This window comes from Rhinopithecus roxellana, chromosome 12, assembly GCF_007565055.1.
Source record: "Rhinopithecus roxellana isolate Shanxi Qingling chromosome 12, ASM756505v1, whole genome shotgun sequence".
Classification (NCBI taxonomy): Eukaryota; Metazoa; Chordata; class Mammalia; order Primates; family Cercopithecidae; genus Rhinopithecus; species Rhinopithecus roxellana.
This window is the reverse complement of record NC_044560.1, coordinates 81,809,648-81,829,921: the sequence shown is the minus strand read 5'-3', so window position 1 is coordinate 81,829,921 and position 20,274 is coordinate 81,809,648. Positions and strand designations below refer to the sequence as shown.

The 20,274-nt window shown below is 38.9% G+C and overlaps 1 pseudogene; it reads left to right on the top strand.

Moving 5' to 3' along the window:
• LOC104656165 overlaps window positions 1-20,274 on the top strand; it is a 59,023-nt pseudogene that overhangs the window by 10,584 nt on the left and 28,165 nt on the right.

The window sequence follows — 20,274 nt, the reverse complement described above, 5'->3', positions numbered from 1 at the left end:
TTTTGGAATAGTTTGGGGAGGATTGGTAAAAATTCAGCAGTGAAACCATCAGTCCCGAGCTTTTCTTTACTGGGAGACTTTTTATTATAGCTTCAACATTGTTACTTCTTATTGGTCCGTTCAGGTTTTAGATTTCTTCCTGATTCAGTCTTGATTGGTTGTATATATCTAGGAATTTGTCCATTTCTTCTAGATTTTCTGATTTATTGGTATATAGTTGCTTATACTATCTACCAGTGATACTAGGAATCACATTCTTTGAATTTCTACAATATCAGTTGTAATGTCTCCTTTTTCATTTTTGATTCTATTTGTATCTTTTTTTTTTTTTTTTTAGTTTGGCTATGTCAATCTTGTTTAACTTTTTAAAAAACAACCTTTTGTTTCATTGATGTTTTGTATTTTCATTTCAGTTTTATTTATGTCTGTGCTGATCTTTATTATTTATTTTCTTGTAATTTTGGGTTTGATTTGCTCTTGCTTTTCTAGTTCTTTAAGATGCATGATTAGATTATTTATGTGGAGTTCTTCCTCTTTCTGATGTAGGCACTTATAGCTATAAACTTTCTTTTGAGTACTACTTCTACTGTATCTCATAGATTTGGCTGTGTTGTATTTCCATTATCATCTGTTTCAAGAAATTGTTCAGTTTTCTCCTTAATTTCTTCATTGACTCACTGGTCCTTTAGGTGCCTATTGTTTAATTTCCATATATTTGCATAGTTTCCAAAATTCCTCTTAGTGATTTCTAGTTTTATTCTCCTTTGGTCAGAGAAGATGCTTGGTATTATCTCAGTTTTTTTAAATGTTTGAAGTCTTGTTTTGATACCTAACATATGACCTATCCTTAAGGAGGATTTGAATAAACTTGCAACCCCCATTTCTTTCTCTACCTGCTAAGACCAATAACTCTTAGAATTACCCTTTTGAGGCATTTTCTACATCCTGTAGACATGTTTCATTGTTTTTTCTTTCTTCTCTGAGTGTGTATTTTTCCAATAGCTTGTATTGAAGCTCACTATTCTTTCTTCTGCTTGATTAATTCTGGTATTAATGGACTCTATTCCATTCTTCAGTATGCCAGTTGCATTTTTCAGCTCCATAATTTCTGCTCGATTCTTTTTATTTCAGTCTCCTTGTTAAATTTATCTGATAGAATTCTGCATTTCTTTTCTGTGTTGCCTTGAATTTTCTTGAGTTTTCTCAAAACAGCTATTTTGAATTCTCTATCTGAAAGGTCATGTATTGCTGTTTCTTCAGGAAGAGCCCTGGTGCCTTATCTAGTTCATTTGGTGAGGTATTTTTTTCCTGGAATGTCTTGATTCTTGTAGGTGTTCATCTGTGTCTGGGCATTGAAGAGTTAGGTACTTACTTGTAGTCTTTACTGTCTGGGTTTGTTTGTACTCGTCTTTCTTAGGAAGGCTTTCCAGATATTTGAAGAGACTTGAGTGTTGTGATCTAAGCTGTACCTGCTTTAGGGGGCACTCCAAGTCCAGTAACACTATGGTTCTTGCAGACTCATAGAGGTACTGCCTTTATGGTCTTCGGCAAGATCCAGGAGAATTCTCTGGATTACCAAGCAGAGACTCTTGTTCTCTTCCCTTACTTTCTCCCAAGCAGAGTTTCTCTTCTGAGTCGCCTAAAGTTGGGGGTGGAGTGACACAACCACCCCTGTGGCCACCACCACTGTGACTGTACTGGGTCAGACCTGAAGCCAGCACACCACTGAGTCTCACCCAAGGCCTACTGTAACCACATCCTGGCTACTGCCTATATTTGCTCAAGAACCTGGTGCTTAACAATCAGCAAGTGGCAAAGCCAGCCAGGCCTGTGTCTTTCCCTTCAGGGTGATGAGGTCCCCCAGGCTCCAGGTGGATCCAGAGGTGTTGTCCTGAAGTCAGGGACTAGAGCCAAAGCCTTAGACGTCTACCTGATGTTCTGTTGTATTGTGGCTGAGCTGACACTCAAACCACAAGATACAGTCCTTCTCACTCTTCTGTACCCTTTCCAAAAGCAGAGGAGCCTCACCCCATAGCTACCACCATCCCAGGCCACAAGGACTACTGCCAGACTATTGCTGATGTTCCCGTAAGGCCCCAGGTCTCTCGACTCGGTTGGTGGTGAATGCTGCCTGGCCTGGGACTCACCCTTCACGGCAGTGGGCTTCCCTCCCTCTGACCCAGGACAGGTCCAGAAATGCCATTCAAGAATCAAGTCCTGGAATTAGGGACACTAATAGCCCGCTGGGTACTCTACCCCGCTGTGGCTGTGCTAGTGTCTAAGGTGCAAGATGAAGTCCCCTTTACTTTTCTCAAGCAGAAGGAGTCTCGGCCTGTGGCCCACCACAGCTGGGAATGTGCTGAGTCTCCCCTGAAGCCAGCAAGTCTCAGTGGCTCACTAAGGCCCTTGACATAGTACCTGGGTATCACTGCTGGTTATTCAGGGCCCAAGGGGTCTTCATTTGGCAGATGATGAATGCTGGCAGGACTGGGTCCTTGTAACCCAGGATGTGTCTAGAAATGTCATTGGGGATTGGGAGTTAGGGCCTGGAATGCGGGGTGGGGGAGCCTCACAACTCTGCCTGGTGACCTGTCCTGTTTTAGCTGAGCTGGTATCCAAGATGGAAGATGAAGACCTCACCACTCTTCCCCTTCTCTTCTCAAGTGGAGGAAAGGGGTCTCCTTTAGAGCTGTGAGCTGTGCAGTCTGGATTTAGGAGTGGGGTGATGCCAGCACTCCCTTAGCCACCTCAGCTGATGTCTCAGTAGGTTGTGTGCCCCTACCAAGTCCACTGTGCTCTGGGCCCGTTTCAGCCCTAGGACTCACCTGAGAGTTGCAGTCCTTATGGCCTAGTCTGCCTTTCAAGTTTACTTAGAGACACAAAGTGCTTTAGCCCTCAGTGGCGAGGTTTACAGGATCTCAAGTTTGGACTGCTGGGAAGAGTGATTCGGCTCTGGCTGGGCCTGGTTTAAATGCCGCCATGGGTGAGCATCAGCTGAGTTTGGTCCAGTTTTCCTTTCTGCTGTAGCAGGACAGCTGAGTTTAACGCCTCACAATTGCAGTGCTCTCTCTCTCCTCCAGCGCCCAGATATGCTCTCTGTACCACACAGGAGGGTGGGTGAGGGGTGGCATTGGTGATTCAAGACTTCTTTTTCTATCTCTTCCGTGCCTCTTTTCAGTGATATGAACTTAAAACCAGGTACTATAGGTGCTTGTGTGAGTTTTAGTTCTGACGAAGTTGGTTTTCTGTGTGGTTAGTTGTTAAATTGGTGTCCTTGCACAGAGGATGATCAGAGGAGCCTTCTTTTCTACCACCTTGCTCCGCCTCCTCCATTCCCATCTTAACACACTGTCCTCTCAGCCTCTGGGATAGCACTGTTCATTTCGTGTCTCACTGGCTTGGTTTTCTAGTCATCTTGCCCAGCTCTTCTCTCATGCTCTATCTTTTTAGAGTGTTCGAGTTACCAAGGGATCAATCCTATTACTCTTCTTTTTCTAATCTACTCTACCTTGGAAGTGCATTATAATAACTTGGGGATTTTCCTTATAGACGTGTTCCAACCACTACATGAAGAAGGAATGATAGAATATCCATATTTTGTAACCACTAATGGAATAAAGGTTATAAGCAGTGATCCTCCATGACTGCTATAATCTTTAGGTAAAAAATTAATAGAGAACTTTGTAGTGGATGAATCAGGTTGACAACACCTGAATCCATTGATCAGTCTTAACCTCACAAAAAGAGATGGCTAGGCATTATAGAAGTCTTCACTTACTGTTGTTGACAGGTTCTTGGAAACTTCAACTTTAAGCGAAATAACAAAACCAATGTTACCATAGGCTAATACATATAAACAAAAGTTAAAGTTCCTATGGCATATTTCTGGTCACAAAAACATCACCAAACTTCTAATAAAGACCCAAAACAATTTTAATCTTGAACATTGAAATAAATGTGAATCCTGTATACATGTAAGAAAACAAAATAATTATTTACCCAATTTTTGGTGAACCAGTGAGTCATGGCAGTCATTCATGGTGGTTGTTGGTCAAATTGAGGAATAAATGTCGGCAAAGTAAATATTGTAAGGAGTACCCTTTACCACCACGTGGTTCAAACCAGTCACAAACTTGATGGACTTGCTGAGCGATTTTATACTGCATTGTTTATTGTTGTGCATTTGTATGATTATTGTCTAATTTAAAATTTTTTATTTGACAATAATTCATATTCATTTTTTCATTTTCCAACTTGCTTGTTCCAGTTCAGGATTGCAGGTGGCCAAAACCTATCATGGCAGCTTAGGGTGCAAGATAGGAACCAGCAGGAGACAGAATGCCGTTTCATCCCAGGGTGCACTCACACCCACACTCAGACTGGGAGGATGTTGACACACCAGTTCAGCTAGCATGCACATCTTTCGTATGCACATCTTTATGATGTGGGAAGCCAGGGTACGTGTAGAAAACCCATGCAGACATGGGAAAACATGAAAACTCCACACAGGCTGTGACTATGGCCAGGAATTGATGTTTATTCCTTTATATAATGAAAGACATTGAATGAAAGGCTGACATTAGAGGACTTGCTGTATGCGCTTCCTGATGCAAGTACATCATACCTCACTTGAAGTATTCCTGCCAACAAATCTTTCCTGAAGCCCATCAAGCTCTAGATCTTACTATCAGTTTACTAGAAAGAAAGGAAACAGAAAAACATGTTAAATAAATGACCCCCTGGAGAAGTAATCAACAAAATTCAGTGTATGGGAAGCTATTAAATAAATTACAAGGGTAAAAAGAACAAGGGGTAATGTATAGAATAAAAATGATTTAAGAGACACATCCATTAAGGACCACAGCTGGCCTTGTTTGGATCCTAATTTGAATAAGTCAACTGTAAAACAACAATAGCAAAGAGAAAATTAGGAAAATTTGAGTACTGACTGGGTATTTGGTAATATTAGAAATTAAAACTTTTGTGGCATAAAGATTTATTTTAGGGCTAAAAATTTGTGAATGATTTTATGTATCTGAGATTTGCTTCACAATAAGCCAGGGAAAGGATGGTGGGAGGAGAGGAGCAGAGGGTAGGTTGGTGAGGTAGAGATGAAATTAGATTGCTCCTAAGTGGGTAATTATTGGAATTGACTGATGGATACATGATATTCATGATACTATTTTATCTGTTATATGTTGAGAATTTTTTGTCATAAAAATTTGTTAAAGTGCTTAGAGAGCTTTAAAAAAAATGTGGATGCTAACCCCCCTCCCTCCACAGATACCTGATTTATTGGTCTGGGATAGGGAATCAATTTTTTAAAGTGTTCCGGGGGACCCTAATGTGCAACCAGGGTTGAGAACTGCTGCTTTATATTATGTCCTTAGATGATCTCATTTACTGCTTTAAAACTATTAATATGCTGACACCTCCGAGATTTATGTCTCTAGCCCTGACCTTTCCCTGGATCTCTGGGCTTGTGTATTCCTCTGCACAGTTGTCATCATTACTGGGAGATCAGATAGGCATCTCAACCTGAACATGGCAAAGACAAAACTTCATTTTCAACCGCAAACCTGTTTCTCTACCAGTGTTTTCTATCTCAACAAATGGAACTACTATCTGCCCAGTTACCGGCGGTGAATAAATACTACTTCTGATAAAAAGAAAGTTTTATAAAAAGAATGTTGTAGAAAAACCCCTCTAGCTGATCCAAAGAAGGTCATTATCTTGTGTGACTCAACTGATAACCATAGCAAATATGCAGCATTCTCTGAGATATGAGAACTGCTTTGATTTATTTTTTAGCTCTCATCCCTCCAGAATCCTAACATTTGGGGCCAGTGATTAAATTTGAATGATATTAAGTTATTTTTTAGGTTTTCCTACCAAAACATTTGGAAGAGTTGGAGTGAAGAAAAGGATGATGCATATGATTGTTTTGTCAGATGTGTTGAACCTCAGTTGAGATTGTGTTTATTACTGATCTTGTACATATTGAAAAAATAGTTATCATGGCTTAATTTTACCTTTGTGAGACACACACACACACATATGCATGCACAACACACACACATGTACAGTCTTACTCCAAGGGCCTATAGACAGAAATAGACCAATATACAAATAGTGCAACCCCTTTTCAAGTTATTAAATGAAACAAACAAGTGCAGAGAAACCTGCTTTTACTGTTTATAAACTGAGTCTAAAATCAGGAGGTTTGTGAACATCTATTCAATGACAATTGTTTTTTTCAAAGAGTGAACTTATTTGAATTATAGAGACTTTTTTGCTTTAAACTTTTAAAGAATACTTTTTAAGCTATATGGCTTTACTCTAAGTTCCTATAGTAAAACATACTAGGTTAAACTAACAGATGAATCCAAAATACCTAAACACATTCTTTTAATTTATCATATTTTGACAAGGAAAAGCCCTTCCATACAAAAATACCAAAATTAATCATGTAACCTAAATTAAGTAGTTGTTCTATGCTGGTCTTGTTACATGTGACACTTATCTTTCCACTAGATGGTGCCCTAAGACCAGTAATTTTCTCCTATATTCATGAGCAGTAAATTATTAGGCAATGCTGCAATAAAATTAGAACTCACATTAAAAAAATTGTAGAAGGTAATTTGTTTTTCCTATGTGAAAGATGATTTGACTATATAAGACAAGGCAGGAATTCTTTACATTTTCATGCAGTTTGATTTGATTTAGTAAGTTTCTCTTGGTTTAAGTAGTAAATAATAACAAAATTTAAAAAATGAAAATCTGGTTAATGGTTCTACGTGGTTTAGAATTATGTATGTCTGATTTCAGCTTTCATAAGTTGGCTGTGATTTCTATTTAGCCTTTGTAATTTTTCTATTGTGCATTTCCTATTTTTCTATAGTGTGTTCAGTACAATCCCAGAACATCAAAAAGCTTGAGTATTTTCTAGGTTTGATACACTTGCTCTTAAAGAGTAGTCATTGGTTTTGATTGAAGTGGAATGTAATGGTAGGAGAATATAATGCATATCTGGCAAATTTGATCTGTATGTGGACAAAAATTGTACTCTGATTTGAGAGCCTTGCATGTGTGAACAAGTAATGATTTCCATACATGCCTTGTACATCACTGGCAGATGGGACAGCATAAGGGAGGAATTGTTTTTAGTTACGGAGAAGAAACTATGGCACTTGATGGAGGGACTGGAATGTTACCAAATGTAGGCAGACTCTAAAAAGGTCCTTGGGCTAAGATAGGAGTAGAGCTATCAGCCAGCAAGATCTAATCACTGTCTTGATTTTGCACTGTGTGGCAAATACTTTCCTTTTTAATTCAAAACACACTGCTTCAGAACTTAGGGGTCTGAAGATGGTGTTGGTTTATTGGTTCTAGGCTATGAAGTTTCAATCTAATGAGAAGAAATAAGCTAACTTGCATGGATATTGGAAATGCTAAGAAACTTATTTTAAAATTTTAGTCTTAATCTTTACGACTTAATAGACCAATGATTTGGTTCCTAATTTCTTATTTGCAAAGTAGATTTCTAGAATATCTTTGAATGTGGGTAGCCAAAGTAGACAAAATCCCTACTTTTTCAAGCTTTACCTAATCCATTTACTTGAAAAGCAAGAAAATAAAATCCTCTGTTCATTTTAAATATTGAGTGTTCACTATAATTTGATATAAATTAGGGTTTTGTTCTGCTTTTCCCCCCCATCTTCTTCAGAGCATGACTAAGTTAAAAAAATAATAGTCATCTAAGACAATAGTTCTCAACTTTGGCTACACATTACATCCCTAGGGAACTTTAAAAAATACCTCTCCACTTTCAGAGACCAGTTTTTATTGCTCTGGATGTTGGCCTGAGCATCTGTATTTTTGAAAGATCCTAGGTGATTCTGATATCGGAATTGAGAAGCTGTAACCTAAGGCACAGCTAGTTGATATACATTTAACTGAAAAATAAAGCAATTATTTTAAAACTACAAGTAGTGGCAATAGTTTAGTGTTAAACCCATTAGTTTAATATCTATTGACTGTATATTTATAAATTATTTTATTACATTGAGACATACTTTTTGTTCTGTCATTATATTTGAGAATTTATGTAAATGAATAAATTTCAAGTGCTAGTGAGGTTGTCCAGTACGAGGTTATTTTGTGTTAATCATTCTCTAATAATGACAGCATTTTTTTCCCCTCAGAATCTCAAAGATTTATTTTTTTGAAATCCCATGATCTTTCTCAGGGAATATTCAACATAATTTTGTGCTTATATAGTGCTTTAAGTGCAAGGAAGGACTAGACAATTTGAGTCATTTCTAATTTTTGATCCTATAAATATGGTAATCTTTTAAAACATTTTAAAATTACATTCAGATCTCTGAAAAACATGGCACTCTTAACCATTGTGAAACAATTTACTTCGCTCTATACACCTATTCCCCAGTTGGCCCTTGCCACCCACTCCTTATTAAGATTTTGAATCTAATATATGAGAAGAAAATAATTTCATATCAAATAATGATTACAAATTGTACAACATGAACTTTAGGTAATTCTAAAGCACAAATGTTTGGATCTAAGAAAAAACAATTCCTCAAAAGAAGAAAAATTAGTGACTTTAATGAAGTGGTGCTTCAAACTTTCAACAGCTACTACTTAGAGTACTATTCAGGGAGACTTAACATGTACCTGAGTTATAAAGCACTTTTCTTAGTGGGTCTTTGAGGACTACATGGGCTTTCTTAATGAGAAAAAATGTGTCTGAAAGGCAATGGATTTCAGTTTGCTTTTAAACTCTCAAGCATTATGACATTCTTGAAAACTGGAGTTCCTTCAGGACGTGACTGCCACAATCTGTTGTCTCAATGTGAGGAGATTTACAGCACATTTTTTAATCTGAGAAGCAGTTTGTCAAATTGTAGCTTTGAACAGGAAAATATCTCTATGGTTGAAGGGTTAAAATTGTATTCAGAGATTGAACAGGTGAAGCAAAAGCTAAAACTCATGGAGAATCCTTTGTTAAGGTATGTGTGTCTTTGTAATTCTTAGCTAGTTAGCATCTTTTCTTCCTCGCTGTCTTACTGAGAACTGATAACGTCTGTTTGGTTTCTTCATGGTATGTGTTTGATTATCAGAATTCTAACATCTAAGCAAAGGGTGTCCATCTGGTGGTCAGTAGTTCCACCCATGAGATCTCCTTCACCAGGATGACTGGTCTGCTGTGGACCCTATTCACGGACAGGCTTTGCCAGGTGCCTTGGGGAAAGAGATAGAAATACAGGTAAAAGGAGAGTTTCTTGCTGCAAGTGGCTTTTTTCCTTCTGATTCACCATACGTTTTCATGAATTCTACAAAAAGCTTCCCAGAGATGGTTTTCTGTTATATAGGAAGTAGTGAGAACCCTGCCTTTCATCAGCAGTAGCCATTTACCAGGCGTTCATTTGGTTCAGTCCACTACCAAAGGAGATGCTTCAGTGTGCAGTGTTGGCTCCATTTTCAGAGTGAGATATAAAGGCACTTGGAATAATACTCAAGTTGCTTTGTGGGGGTGTATATTTGTCACTTTGCACACTGCCTATAAATACCTGAAACAGGGTAATTTATAAAGAAAAGAGGTTTAATTGGCTCACAGTTCTGCAGGTTATAAGGACACATGGCAGGGGAGGCCTCAGGAAACTCACAATCATGGCGGAAGGTGAAGGGGAAGCAGGCAAGGCTTACATGGCTGGAGCAGGAAGAAGAGAGAGAGAGAGAGGGTAGGTGCTACATACTTTTAAACAACCGGATCTCGTGAGAACTCTATCATGAGACAGCACTAGGGGGATGGTATTAAACTGTTAGAAACTGTCCCTATGACCCAGTCACCTCCGACTAGACCCCACAACCAACATTGGGGATTACAATTGAACATGCGACTTGGGTGGGGACACAGATCCAAACCATGTGAGGGTGTATATTTGCAAGTATGTTGTTTTCTAGTTCTGTAGTGATCCATTACCTGTTATAAATGCCTGCTATGAAGGTGACACTGTTATTGTTTGTCCTGGCCATTTTGTGGTACATGGCATAATGGAGTGCAGTGTTGACTCCATTGAGTTGGCAGGTGGGAATGGAAGACACAACCAAACTCTCATGCATGACATGATTAAGTGAATAATAAACGACTGTTCTTGTCAACGCTCCAAGAATGTGATTTCAACCTATTTGACTTCAAATGAATTATTGAATTGCCTTGAAACATTAAAGACATTGGAAGCTTAAAAGGAGTTGACCCAGTTTTTAAGTGGACTTGTGGTTCTTTGTAGCAGTGTATATGTTGGGAAGTTACTTACAGGCCTATATAGAAAAAAGACCATGAGGAAGAAGCATGCTTTACAGATTGTAGGTGATTTATGGAAAGGATGTCAAATTTCTAGAATTAAAAAAAAAAAAAAATTGCAACAATATATATTTTTTAATTTCAGTATTTTTTAGTTTGTTGCTTGCTCTTATCTCATAGATATTGTGATATCTTAGTGCATGAGTTTTTGTTTTAAATTTAGCTTATTTTTATGAGAGATATGGTGAAGGACATTTTACTTGAAATTGGTATCAAAAATTATCTTAATTCTCTAAAAGTTTGCTGAGTGTCACAAATGCTACACTTTGTCTCTCGACAGTATGCTTTTGAAAACAATGAAACAATGTTGAAATATTAATATTAAAATAAATATATTAGTTAATAAATAGATAACTATTATCTGCTTTAATAGATATCTTTAATATCTATTAAAAATAACTTTTCAAGTTATAATCTTTTTCATTTGGAATAATTCCTAAGTTTAGATTACTTTACAATTGTTCATCTTGGTCCTGTGTATTTCCATAATGTATCAAATTTAGTTGTACCTGTTCAACTATTTACCAAAACTGCTACAAGTTAGCAATGAAGCTTGTAATGCAAAAAAATCATATATCATTTTGGGACTTGTGCAGCTGTTCACAAACTGCTTAAGCTGTGCTGTTGATCTTTATCTTGTCAAAATTTCTTAATGGAATCAAGGCTGGGAGTTTAATTTCCTGCTGTTCACTAGTACATCATCTCACTCCCTTTTTTGTTTTATGTTTGTTAATTTTGTTCTTTCTCATCTCCAATGCTTGATTTATAATAGATGTGTATGTATAAGTAACACATCTGCAGGATAAATCACTGCAATAAAAACACTTCATTTTTTGGCAGAGTAAAAATAACATTGATATTATAAATTGTATAGTAGAGGGGCGGAGCAAGATGGCCGAATAGGAACAGCTCCAGTCTCCAACTCCCAGCGCGAGGGACACAGAAGACCGGTGATTTCTGCATTTTCAACTGAGGTACTGGGGTCATCTCACTAGGGAGTGCCGGACAATCGGTGCTGGTCAGCTGCTGCAGCCTGACCAGCGAGAGCTGAAGCAGGGCGAGGCATCGCCTCACCTGGAAGCTCAAGGGGGAAGGGGATCCGTTTTCCTAGCCAGGGGAACTGAGACACACAACACCTGGAAAATCGGGTAACTCCCACCCCAATACTGCGATGTAAGCATACAAGCACACCAGGAGAATATATCCCACACCTGGCCGGGAGGGTCCCACGCCCATGAAGCCTCCCTCACTGCTAACACAGCAGTCTGCCGCGATCTATCTGCAAGGCAGCAGCGAGGCTGGGGGAGGGACGCCCGCCATTGCTGAGGCTTAAGTAGGTAAACAAAGCCGCTGGGAAGCTTGAACTGGGTGGAGCTCACAGCAGCTCAAGGAAGCCTGCCTGTCTCTGTAGTCTCCACCTCTGGGGACAGCGCACAGCTGAAGACCAACAGGGGAAGTAGCGGGAGCCAGTGCAGACGCGAACGACTCTGTCTGACAGCTTTGGGGATCTCCCAACGCGGAGGTTGAGATCTGAGAACGGACAGACTGCCTGCTCAGGTGGGTCCCTGACCCCTGAGTAGCCTAGCTGGGAGAAATCCCCCACTAGGGGCAGTCTGACACCCCACACCTCACAGGGTGGAGTACACCCCTGAGAGGAAACTTCCAAAGGAAGAATCAGACAGGTACACTCGCTGTTCAGCAATATTCTATCTTCAGCAACCTCTGCTGCTGATACCCAGGCAAACAGGGTCTGGAGTGGACCTCAAGCAATCTCCAACAGACCAACAGACAGTCCTTCTGACTGTCAGAAGGAAAACTATCAAACAGGAAGGACACCTATACCAAAACCCCATCAGTACATCACCACCATCAAAGACCAGAGACAGATAAAACCACAAAGATGGGGAAGAAGCAGGGCAGAAAAGCTGGAAATTCAAAAAATAAGAGCGCATCTCCCCCTGCAAAGGAGCGCAGCCCATCGCCAGCAACGGATCAAAGCTGGTCAGAGAATGACTTGGACGAGAGGAGAGAAGAAGGCTTCAGTCCATCAAACTTCTCAGAGCTAAAGGAGGAATTACGTACCCAGCGCAAAGAAACTAAAAATCTTGAAAAAAGAGTGGAAGAATTGACAGCTAGACTCATTAATGCAGAGAAGATCATAAACGAAATGACAGAGATGAAAACCATGACACGAGAAATACGTGACAAATGCACAAGCTTCAGTAACCGACTCGATCAACTGGAAGAAAGAGTATCAGCGATTGAAGATCAAATGAATGAAATGAAGCGAGAAGAGAAACCAAAAGAAAAAAGAAGAAAAAGAAATGAGCAAAGCCTGCAAGAAGTATGGGATTACGTAAAAAGACCAAATCTACGTCTGATTGGGGTGCCTGAAAGTGAGGGGGAAAATGGAACCAAGTTGGAAAACACTCTTCAGGATATCATCCAGGAGAACTTCCCCAACCTAGTAGGGCAGGCCAACATTCAAATTCAGGAAATACAGAGAACGCCACAAAGATACTCCTCCAGAAGAGCAACTCCAAGACACATAATTGCCAGATTCACCAAAGTTGAAATGAAGGAAAAAATCTTAAGGGCAGCCAGAGAGAAAGGTCGGGTTACCCACAAAGGGAAGCCCATCAGACTAACAGCAGATCTCTCGGCAGAAACTCTACAAGCCAGAAGAGAGTGGGGGCCAATATTCAACATTCTTAAAGAAAATAATTTTAAACCCAGAATTTCATATCCAGCCAAACTAAGTTTCATAAGTGAAGGAGAAATAAAATCCTTTACAGATAAGCAAATGCTTAGAGATTTTGTCACCACCAGGCCTGCCTTACAAGAGACCCTGAAGGAAGCCCTAAACATGGAAAGGAACAACCGGTACCAGCCATCGCAAAAACATGCCAAAATGTAAAGACCATCGAGGCTAGGAAGAAACTGCATCAACTAACGAGCAAAATAACCAGTTAATATCATAATGGCAGGTTCAAGTTCACACATAACAATATTAACCTTAAATGTTAATGGACTAAATGCTCCAATTAAAAGACACAGACTGGCAAACTGGATAAAGAGTCAAGACCCATCAGTCTGCTGTATTCAGGAGACCCATCTCACATGCAGAGACATACATAGGCTCAAAATAAAGGGATGGAGGAAGATCTACCAAGCAAATGGAGAACAAAAAAAAGCAGGGGTTGCAATCCTAGTCTCTGATAAAACAGACTTTAAACCATCAAAGATCAAAAGAGACAAAGAAGGCCATTACATAATGGTAAAGGGATCAATTCAACAGGAAGAGCTAACTCTCCTAAATATATATGCACCCAATACAGGAGTACCCAGATTCATAAAGCAAGTCCTTAGAGACTTACAAAGAGACTTAGACTCCCATACAATAATAATGGGAGACTTCAACACTCCGCTGTCAACATTAGACAGATCAACGAGACAGAAAGTTAACAAGGATATCCAGGAATTGAACTCATCTCTGCACCAAGCGGACCTAATAGACATCTATAGAACTCTCCACCCCAAATCAACAGAATATACATTCTTCTCAGCACCACATCGCACTTATTCCAAAATTGACCACATAATTGGAAGTAAAGCACTCCTCAGCAAATGTAAAAGAACAGAAATTATAACAAACTGTCTCTCAGACCACAGTGCAATCAAACTAGAACTCAGGACTAAGAAACTCAATCAAAACCGCTCAACTACATGGAAACTGAACAACCTGCTCCTGAATGACTACTGGGTACATAACGAAATGAAAGCGGAAATAAAGATGTTCTTTGAAACCAATGAGAACAAAGATACAACATACCAGAATCTCTGGGACACATTTAAAGCAGTGTGTAGAGGGAAATTTATAGCACTAAATGCCCACAAGAGAAAGCAGGAAAGATCTAAAATTGACACTCTAACATCACAATTAAAAGAACTAGAGAGGCAAGAGCAAACACATTCAAAAGCTAGCAGAAGGCAAGAAATAACTAAGATCAGAGCCGAACTCTAGGAGATAGAGACACAAAAAACCCTCCAAAAAATCAATGAATCCAGGAGTTGGTTTTTTGGAAAGATCAACAAAATTGGCTAGCAAGGCTAATAAAGAAGAAAAGAGAGAGGAATCAAATAGATGCAATAAAAAATGATAAAGGGGATATCACCACTGACCCCACAGAAATACAAACTACCATCAGAGAATACTATAAACGCCTCTACGCAAATCAACTAGAAAATCTAGAAGAAATGGATAATTTCCTGGACACTTACACTCTCCCAAGGCTAAACCAGGAAGAAGTTGAATCCCTGAATAGACCAATAGCAGGCTCTAAAATTGAGGCAACAATTAATAGCCTACCCACCAAAAAAAGTCCAGGACCAGATGGATTCACAGCTGAATTCTACCAGAGGTACAAGGAGGAGCTGGTACCATTCCTTCTGAAACTATTCCAATCCATAGAAAAAGAGGGAATCCTCCCTCACTCATTTTATGAGGCCAACATCATCCTGATACCAAAGCCTGGCAGAGACACAACAAGAAAAGAGAATTTTAGACCAATATCCCTGATGAACATTGATGCAAAAATTCTCAATAAAATACTGGCAAACCGGATTCAGCAGCACATCAAAAAGCTTATCCACCATGATCAAGTGGGCTTCATCCCTGGGATGCAAGGCTGGTTCAACATTCGCAAATCAATAAACGTAATCCAGCATATAAACAGAACCAAAGGCAAGAACCACATGATTGTCTCAATAGATGCAGAAAAGGCTTTTGACAAAATTCAACAGCCCTTCATGCTAAAAACGCTCAATAAATTCGGTATTGATGGAACATACCTCAAAATAATAAGAGCTATTTATGACAAACCCACAGCTAATATCATACTGAATGGGCAAAAACTGGAAAAATTCCCTTTGAAAACTGGCACAAGACAGGGATGCCCTCTCTCACCACTCTCACCACTCCTATTCAACATAGTGTTGGAAGTTCTGGCTAGGGCAATCAGGCAAGAGAAAGAAATCAAGGGTATCCAGTTAGGAAAAGAAGAAGTCAAATTGTCCCTGTTTGCAGATGACATGATTGTATATTTAGAAAACCCCATCGTCTCAGCCCAAAATCTCCTTAAGCTGATAAGCAACTTCAGCAAAGTCTCAGGATACAAAATTAATGTGCAAAAATCACAAGCATTCTTATACACCAGTAACAGACAAGCAGAGAGCCAAATCAGGAATGAACTTCCATTCACAATTGCTTCAAAGAGAATAAAATACCTAGGAATCCAACTTACAAGGGATGTAAAGGACCTCTTCAAGGAGAACTACAAACCACTGCTCAGTGAAATCAAAGAGGACACAACCAAATGGAAGAACATACCATGCTCATGGATAGGAAGAATCAATATCGTGAAAATGGCCATACTGCCCAAGGTTATTTATAGATTCAATGCCATCCCCATCAAGCTACCAATGAGTTTCTTCACAGAATTGGAAAAAACTGCTTTAAAGTTCATATGGAACCAAAAAAGAGCCCGCATTGCCAAGACAATCCTAAGTCAAAAGGACAAAGCTGGAGGCGTCACGCTACCTGACTTCATACTATACTACAAGGCTACAGTAACCAAAACAGCATGGTACTGGTACCAAAACAGAGATATAGACCAATGGAACAGAACAGAGTCCTCAGAAATAATACCGCACATCTACAGCCATCTGATCTTTGACAAACCTGAGAGAAACAAGAAATGGGGAAAGGATTCCCTATTTAATAAATGGTGCTGGGAAAATTGGCTAGCCATAAGTAGAAAGCTGAAACTGGATCCTTTCCTTACCCCTTATACGAAGATTAATTCAAGATGGATTAGAGACTTAAATGTTAGACCTAATACCATAAAAACCCTGGAAGAAAATCTAGGTAGTACCATTCTGGACATAGGCATGGGCAAGGACTTCATGTCTAAAACACCAAAAGCAACGGCAGCAAAAGCAAAAATTGACAAATGGGATCTAATTAAACTAAAGAGCTTTTGCACAGCAAAAGAAACTACCATCAGAGTGAACAGGCAACCTACAGAATGGGAGAAAATTTTTGCAACCTACTCATCTGACAAAGGGCTAATATCCAGAATCTACAAAGAACTCAAACAAATATACGAGAAAAAAACAAACAACCCCATCAAAAAGTGGGGAAAGGATATGAACAGACATTTCTCAAAAGAAGATATTCATACAGCCAACAGACACATGAAAAAATGCTCATCATCACTCGCCATCAGAGAAATGCAAATCAAAACCACAATGAGATACCATCTCACACCAGTTAGAATGGTAATCATTAAGAAGTCAGGAAACAACAGGTGTTGGAGAGGATGTGGAGAAATAGGAACACTTTTACACTGTTGGTGGGATTGTAAACTAGTTCAACCATTATGGAAAACAGTATGGCAATTCCTCAAGGATCTAGAACTAGATGTACCATATGACCCAGCCATCCCACTACTGGGTATATACCCAAAGGATTATAAATTATTCTACTACAAAGACACATGTACACGTATGTTTATTGCGGCACTATTCACAATAGCAAAGACTTGGAATCAACCCAAATGTCCATCGGTGACAGACTGGATTAAGAAAATGTGGCACATATACACCATGGAATACTATGCAGCCATAAAAAGGATGAGTTTGCGTCCTTTGTAGGGACACGGATGCAGCTGGAAACCATCATTCTTAGCAAACTATCACAAGAAGAGAAAACCAAACACCGCATGTTCTCACTCATAGGTGGGAACTGAACAATAAGATCACTTGGACTCGGGAAGGGGAACATCACGCACTGGGGCCTATCATGGGGAGGGGGGAGGGGGGAGGAGGGAGGGATTGCATTAGGGAGTTATACATGATATAAATGAATTGATGGGTGCTGACGAGTTGATGGGTGCAGCACACCAACATGGCATAAGTATACATATGTAACAAACCTGCAGGTTATGCACATGTACCCTAGAACTTAAAGTATAATAAAAAAATAAATAAATAAATAAATAAAAAAAAATAAATTGTATAGTAGATAAGAGTTCTTCTTAGATTGTTGAGGAAATTACAATGTAATTGCCAGAGTGTCAAAATAACCTATCAAATTCTGATAGTTGAGTGTAAAAATGACTGTAAATTTACTAACAGAGGACATTTCTGAGAACTGAGGAATCAAATGGTATCTCTGGTGTGAATATATGGAGCACTTGCTTATGAGTAAATTAAAGCTTATCTGATGGTAATCTATAGCCAACACTTAAAATGAGATATATTGAGTACCTACTATGTGCAGAGTATTAATAGTACTTATAGTTGGGCTTCTCTTTCTTCTTTAGAAAATCTGTTCATTTTAGGTAATGGCTTTATGTTTTAAATTGGTGAGAATACATAATTTGTGTAAAAATCTGTTTTTTCTTCAATATGCAATAATTTTCTATTTTTAATTTTTCTAATGGTAAAAAAACCAATGGTTATTGTGGAAAATATTCAAAGTACAGGCCGACACATACAGAATCAGAAACAAAATTACTCACTGTTCAGTCATTTCTAGACCACCCCTGATAGCATTCTAGTGTATGGAGTCGTCTTGCCTTCTCTAGTGCCCCCAAAGGCTTGTCTGTACCCTTCAAGTACGGATAAGTTCAGTGGCTTTGTCTGTTTACTGCAGTTACTGCTTTCATATACTCAAGGACTTATCATTAGACAATGAGGTCTTTCTTTCTTACAGCTTTGTCTGTGTGTTTGTCTTCTGTTTTATAATGAAAGTCAAGCGAGATTTTTAGTTTTCTGATATTCCAGGTTTTTGTAAACCCACTCAGAGGCTTGGCCTGTATTATTGATTTGATTAAGATTTATAGAGATCTGATGGTTTTTGTTAATTAATGAGGTAGACTGTTTTTTCCTGTAGCTAAACTGTCCTAAGTCAGTTTGTCAGATTTTAAGTCATTCTTTCTACAAGAATATTAAAATTAGGTAATCCTGAGAACTGCTTCGGTTTATTCAAATGTAATTTATATTAGAATCATAGAATCTCAGATACTTAAGGTTCCTTCTACAGCACCCATGCAGTTAGAAAAAAGCTTAAGAGTGCTGAATGCTTTAAAGCCCTTTCACCCAGATGTAGGTCCTTAGGATTATTTTTTAACTTTTATGGCAGCTTTGTATGTGAATTTTGTGCTGGGCTGGTCTGAGATGGCTGATAGAGTAGTCTTGCTAATATGAGGACACATTGGGAAGTTGTTACTGTTAAAAATTTGATGCCCTGGTTTAAATAGGATATGTGGGGAGATCAACTTTATTTAAATGCATCTGGGTTGGCTGGTCTCATCATTTCGAGTCTCTTGCACTAGAGAAATGTGTTCTACATTTTTGTGTTTGGACATTTCCCCTCACCCACCCTAAATGTTTCTGTTCTCCCTTAAGATGTGTTCTACCAATTGATATTGTGATAGAAAATAGGGAAAAAGGTGACACTTCTGTGGACTGTGTGAATGAGGATATTAACATCTCAGGCTTAAGATTTGTTCAGCATGGTGTTGTAGAAGGAATCTTAAGTAAGTGTCTGACTGTTTGGTGTATTTACTCATTCTAGGCTTTGAAGAAAAACTTTACTTTCTATGAAAGAGAGAATTTAATGAAATGCCACTGTTAAGTACAGGAATACGTTGTTTTATTGTGCTTCGCAGATATTGAATGTTTTATACATTGAAGGTTTGTGGTAACCCTGCTTCGAGCAAGTCTACTTGGCCTCATTTCTCCAATAACTGGTGCTCACTTTATGCCTTTGTGTGACATTTTGGTAATTCTCACAATATTTCAAACATTTTTATTTTATATTTGTTATGCTAATCTGTGACCAGTAGTCTTTGATATTACCACTGTAATTGTTTTGGGTGACATGAACTGCATCACCATAGAAAATGGTGAACTTAGTAAGTGTTGTGTGTGTTCTGACTGTTCCAACAATCAGCCATGCTCCCTTCTCTCTCCCTCTTCTTGGACTTCTCTATTCTGAGACAAAGCAATATTGAAAGGAGACCAATGAATAACCCTACAGTGGCATCTATGTGTTCAAGTGAAAGGAAGAGTTGCATGTCCCTCACATTAAACAAAGTCTAGAAATGATTAAGCCTAGTGAGAAAGGCACGTCAAAAGCCAAACACATGAATAAGAAAGCAAAACAGCCTTATTACTGATATGGAGAAAGTTTTAGTGGTCAGGATAGAAGATTAAAGCAGCTACAACATTCCCTTAAGCATAAGCCTACACAGGAAAGTCCTAACTCTTTTTAATTCTATGAAGGCTGAGAGAGGCAAGGGAGCTACAGAAGAAAAAGTTGGCTAGCAGAGGTTGGTTAATGAAGTTTAAGGAAAGAAGCCATCTCTGTAACATGAAAGTGCAAGGTGAAACAGCAGTTTCTATTGTAGAAGCTGCAGCAAGCTATCCAGAAGAGCTAGCTGAAATCACTGATGAAGGTGGCTCACTACAGCAGATTTTCACTGTAGATGAAATGACCTTCTATTGGAAGAAGATGCATCTAGGACTTTCATAACTAGAGAAAAGTCATTAGTTGGCTTCAGAGCCTCAAAAGACTGGCCAACTCTTTTACGGGTGACTTTAAGTTGAATCAGTGCTCATTTACAATTCTGAAAATCTTAGGGCCCTTAAGAATTATGCTATATCTATTCTGCCTGTGCTCTAGAAATGGAACAACAGAGCCTGGGTGGTAGCACATCTGTTATTTGCATTGTTTGCTGAATATTTCAAGCCCACTGTTGAGATGTACTGCTCAGAAAAATAAAATCCTTCTAAAATATTGTTGCTTACTGAACAAAGCACCT